We start from the raw sequence: 5,851 nt of genomic DNA, 5'->3' as shown, positions 1-5,851 counted from the left end.
ATTTCAAGAACTCCCTTCTTCTGAGGCGTCCCATTACTCACAGGATTCCTCTCAGAAGTGTACATGAATTGGTTATTAGCAACCATGTCAATGAGTTCTTGAGCTTCTGCAGGCGTTTTCTTTAGGTGAATGGATCCACCTGTAGAAGTATCCAATGACATCTTAGCTAATTCAGACAGACAATCATAGAATATATCCAGGATGGTCCATTCTGAAAGCATGTCAGAAGGACACTTTTTGGTCAGTTGCTTGTATCTCTCCCAAGCTTCATAGAGGGATTCACCTTCTTTCTGTCTGAAGGTTTGAACATCCACTCTAAGCTTGCTCAACTTTTGAGGAGGAAAGAACTTGGCTAAGAAAGCCGTAACCAGCTTATCCCAAGAGTTCAGGCTATCTTTGGGCTGAGAATCCAACCACACTCTAGCTCTGTCTCTTACAGCAAACGGGAAAAGCATAAGCCTGTAGACTTTAGGATCTACTCCATTAGTCTTAACAGTATCACAGCTCTGCAAGAATTCAGTTAAGAACTGAAAAGGATCTTCAGATGGAAGTCCATGGAACTTGCAGTTCTGCTGCATTAGAGAAACTAATTGAGGTTTCAGCTCAAAATTGTTTGCTCCAATGGTGGGGATGGAGATGCTTCTTCCATGTAAATTAGAATTAGGTGCAGTAAAGTCACCAAGCATCCTCCTTGCATTATTATTATTTTCGGCTGCCATCTCCTCTTTTTGTTCGAAAATTTCTGAAAGGTGCTTGCTGGATTGTTGTAATTTAGCTTCTCTTAGTTTCCTCTTCAGAGTCCTTTCAGGTTCTGGATCTGCTTCAACAAGAATATTCTTGTCCTTGCTCCTGCTCATATGAAAAAGAGGGGACAGAAAAATAATAATAATAGGGATCCTTTTTACCCAGGTATAGAGGTTCCCCTGTGTAAGTAGAAGAAGAAAAGAATGTAATGTAAAGGAGGGAAGAAAAAAACTTGAACACAGAGAGGGAGGTAGTGTTCGAATTTTTGGATGGGAGAGAAGTGTTAGTAGATGAATAAATAAATAGAAGGAGATGAGAGAGAAAGAGGAATTTTGAAAATTATTTTTGAAAAATGGTTAGTGATTTTCGAAAATTAAAATTAAAATTTGAAACAATTAGTTAATTAAAAAGAATTTTTGAAAAAGAGGGAAGATATTTTCGAAAATTAGGGAGAGATAGTTAGTTAGGTAGTTTTGAAAAAGATAAGAAACAAACAAAAAGTTAGTTAGTTAGTTGAAACAAATTTTGAAAATCAATTTTTGAAAAGATAAGAAGATAAGAAGTTAGAAAAGATATTTGAAAATCAAATTTTTAAAAAAGATAAGATAAGAAGATATTTTTGAAAAGATATGACTGAAATTAGTTTTGAAAAAGATTTGATTTTTAAAATCACAATTAATGACTTGATTCACAAGAAATCACAAAATATGATTCTAGAACTTAAAGTTTGAATCTTTCTTAACAAGTAAGTAACAAACTTGAAATTTTTGAATCAAAACATTAATTGTTGATGCTATTTTCGAAAATTATGAGATAAAATTAAGAAAAAGATTTTTGATGAGCGGATATTTTATACGCTTTTTGGGGATAATTTCATATAGTTTAGAGTATGTTTTAGTTAGTTTTTAGTCTATTTCTAGTAGTTTTTAGGAAAAATTCATATTTCTGGACTTTACTATGAGTTGTGTGTTTTTCTGTGATTTCAGGTATTTTTCTGGCTGAAATTGAAGGAGCTGAGCGAAAATCTGATTCAGGCTGAAAAAGGACTGCTAATGCTGTTGGATTCTGACCTCCCTGCACTCAAATTGGATTTTCTGGAGCTACAGAACTCGAAATGGCATGATTCCAATTGCATTGGAAAGTAGACATCCAGGGCTTTCCAGAAATATATAATAGTCCATACTTTGCACAAGGATAGACGACGTAAACTGGTGTTCAACGCCAGTTCTCTGCCCAATTCTGGCGTCCAGCGCCAGAAAAGGATCAAAAACTGGAGTTGAACGCCCAAACTGGCATAAAAACTGGCGTTCAACTCCACAAATGTCCTCTGCACGTGACTCACTTAAATCTCAGCCCCAGCACACACCAAGTGGGCCCCAGAAGTGGACCTCTGCATCATCCATCATAGTCCACTCATATTTTGTAACCCTAGGCTACTAGTTTAGTATTTAAACAACTTTTAGAGACTTATTTTGTATCTCATGACATTTCAGATCTAAACTTTGTATTCTCTGACGGCATGAGTCTCTAAACCCCATTGTTAGGGGTGAGGAGCTCTGCTGTGTCTCGATGAATTAATGCAAGTATTTCTGTTTTCCATTCAAACACGCTTGTTCCTATCTAAGATGTTCATTCGCGCTTAACTGTGATGAAGGTGATGACCCGTGACATTCATCACCTTCCTCAAACCATGAACGTGTGCCTGACAACCACCTCCGTTCTATATCCGACTGAATGAGGATCTCTTAGATTCCTTAATCAGAATCTCCGTGGTATAAGCTAGAACTGATGGCGGCATTCATGAGAATCCGGAAAGTCTAAACCTTGTCTGTGGTATTCCGAGTAGGATTCAATGATTGAATGATGTGACGAGCTTCAAACTCCTGAAGGCTGGGCGTTAGTGACAGACACAAAAGGATAGTAAATCCTATTCCAACCGGATCGAGAACCAACCTGTGATTAGCCGTGCTGTGACAGAGCGCGTGAGCGTAGTTTTCACTGGAAGGATGGAAGGTAGCCATTGACAATGGTGATCCACCAACACACAGCTTGCCATAGGAGGACGTGCGTGCGTGAATCAGAAGACAGAGGAAAGCAGAGATTCAGAGGACAAAGCATCTCCAAAACTCCAACATATTCTCCATTACTGCACAACAAGTAACTTTTAATTTATGCTCTACTGGTTATTCACAATTCAACTGATAAACATAATTGACTTCCTGACTAAGAATTACAAGATAACCATAGATTGCTTCAAACCAACAATCTCCGTGGGATTCGACCCTTACTCACGTAAGGTATTACTTGGACGACCCAGTGCACTTGCTGGTTAGTGGTACGCGTTGTGAAAAGTGTGATTCACAATTCGTGCACCAAGTTTTTGGCGCCGTTGCCGGGGATTGTTCGTGTTTGAACAACTGACGGATTATTTTGTTGCTTAGATTAGGAAAAATCTTTCTTTTTTTTGGTTTAGAGTCTTTTATTATTTATCCCTTGTTAAAATATTTTAAACTTATAGCTCAGTTATTTAGAACGTGGTGTTTATGTTCATGATAATTGGCTATCATATTTTTTAAAAACCTTTTTCAAAAATAATTTTTCTATTAAATCCTGTGCCAAACTTTAAGTTTGGTGTTTTCAAAATAATCTTTCTAAAATTTTTTTTTAAGGTCCCATAACTCATTTGGCTAGAGCGTAATCTGTGTTCTTGGTAATTGGGTTAGAATCTTTTATACTCTTTTCAAAACCTTCTTTTTCAAAAAATATTTTTTCTATTAAATCTTGTGCCAAACTTTAAGTTTGGTGTTTTCTTGTTGATTTCCCTTTGATTTTCGAAAATTTTGGTTTGGTTTTCTAAAAATTTTAAGTTTGGTGTTCTTCCTTCATGTTCTTGTGTTCTTGTGAGTCTTCAAAGTGTTCTTGAGTTTCCTTGTGTCTTGATCTTAAAATTTTTAAGTTTGGTGTTCCTTGGTGTTTTCCCTCCAAAATTTTCAAAAACAAGGAGCATTAGATCTAAAAATTTTAAATCTTGTACTATCTTATTGTTTTTCTCTCTCCTCACTAAATTCAAAAATATCTTTTCAAAATATCTCTTCTAACTTCCTAACTTCTTATCTTTTCAAAATTTGTTTCAACTAACTAACTAACTTTTTGTTTGTTTCTTAACTTTTTCAAAACTACCTAACTAACTCTCTCTCTCTAATTTTCGAAAATATCTTCCATCTTTTTCAAAAATTTCCTTTTCTTTTAACTAATTATTTTTAATTTTTTTTACGAAAAAAAAAAGAAAAAAATTTTTTTTTTTACTTCAAAATTCAAATTCTTTTTAGTTATTTTATTTTATTTAAGTATTTACTTCTTATAAAATAAAATAAATAAAAAGATAAATCAGTCCAAGTTATATCCATAGATCCATCATGGACATAAGTGGAAATGAACAGTCCAGGAGGACTCTGGGGTCATATTCTAACCCCTCTACTGCTTCATATGGGAGTAGCATATGCATACCCTCCATTGGAGTTAGTAGCTTTGAGTTGAATCCTCAGCTCATTATCATGGTGTAGCAAAGCTGCCAGTATTCCGGTCTTCCACAGGAAGAACCTACAGAGTTTCTGGCACAATTTTTACAAATTGCTGACACAGTACATGATAAGGAAATAGATCAGGATGTCTACAGACTATTACTGTTTCCATTTGCTGTAAAAGATCAAGCTAAGAGGTGGTTAAATAACCAACCTAAGGCCAGCATAAGAACATGGAAATAGCTGACAGAAAAATTCCTGAATCAGTATTTCCCTCCAAAAAGGATGACACAGCTAAGGCTGGACATCCAAGGCTTTAAGCAAGGAGATAATGAATCTCTTTATGATGCCTGGGAGAGATACAGAGAGATGCTACGAAAATGCCCCTCTGAAATGTTTTCAGAGTGGGTTCAGTTAGACATCTTCTACTATGGGCTTGCAGAAGGAGCTCAGATGTCTTTAGATTACTCAGCTGGTGGATCTATCCATATGAGAAAGACAATTGAAGAAGCTCAAGAGCTCATTGATACAGTTGCCAGGAATCAGCATCTGTATCTAAGCAGCAACCCTTCCATGAATGAAGAGGTTAAAACAGTAACTGCTGAATTCAGTACTGTAAAACAAGCTGCTGAATTCAATCAGCAATTAGATTTTCTAACAAAGCAGCTAGCTGAATTCAAAGACAGGTTACAGGAAACAAGGATAGCTAATATACATATGGACGAACAGTTTAAGCAAACAAAGCAGCAGCTATCAAAGCAAATAGCAGAAGAATGCCAAGCAGTTCAATTAAGAAGTGGGAAAACATTAAATACCCCACCTCAAGGCATCAAAAATTCAAGAAATGAGCGACCCACCAAAGATTCCCTGAGGACAGTAAGAGCCCAGGGAAAAATATTCTGGCACTAAAACGCCAGAAAATGGGTGGAAGGCTGGCGCTGAACGCCCAGACCATGCCCAAAACTGGAATTCAGCGCCAGAAACAAGGCAGGATTGGCGTTCAACGCCAGAAATGGGCAAGAATCTGGCGTTGAACGCCCAAAGGGGGCATAATCCAGCTTTGAACGCCCAAAATGGGCACATTTCTGGCGTTCAGGCGCCAGGAACAGACAGTGAGTTGGCGTCTAACGTCACTCCAGCTTCTGACTCTGGTACTCAATTGCCAGTGAGGGATCAGACACACACAAGTGCTGATAACAACCCCTCTAAAAAGGCTTCTTTAACCACTAAGGTTGAGGAATATAAAGCCAAGATACCTTATCCTCAAAAACTCCGGAAAGAGGAGCAGGATAAGCAATTTGCTCGCTTTGCAGATTATCTAAGGACTCTTGAAATAAAGATTCCTTTTGCAGAGGCACTTGAGCAAATACCTTCTTATGCCAAGTTCATGAAAGAGATCTTGAGTCATAAAAAGGAGTGGAGAGAAACAGAAAGAGTTCTCCTCACTGAAGAATGCAGTGCAGTCATTCTGAAAAGCTTTCCTGAAAAGCTTAAAGACCCTGGGAGTTTTCTGATACCATGCATATTAGAAGGTGATTGCACCAAGACAGCTTTATGCGATCTTGGGGCAAGCATCAACCTGATAC

General features: G+C 37.2%; 1 non-coding gene across 1 annotated transcript; it reads left to right on the top strand.

The window, feature by feature from the left end:
* Nucleotides 1-215: 215 nt before the first annotated feature.
* LOC112780636 (small nucleolar RNA R71) lies at nt 216-323 on the top strand. Its single transcript, XR_003191459.1, has one exon. It is a non-coding gene; the product is annotated as a small nucleolar RNA R71 (small nucleolar RNA).
* Nucleotides 324-5,851: the final 5,528 nt, after the last annotated feature.

Source organism: Arachis hypogaea, chromosome 19 (genome assembly GCF_003086295.3).
Source record: "Arachis hypogaea cultivar Tifrunner chromosome 19, arahy.Tifrunner.gnm2.J5K5, whole genome shotgun sequence".
Classification (NCBI taxonomy): domain Eukaryota; kingdom Viridiplantae; phylum Streptophyta; class Magnoliopsida; order Fabales; family Fabaceae; genus Arachis; species Arachis hypogaea.
The sequence above is the reverse complement of the archived record's forward strand: the minus strand, read 5'-3'. Positions and strand labels throughout refer to the sequence as shown.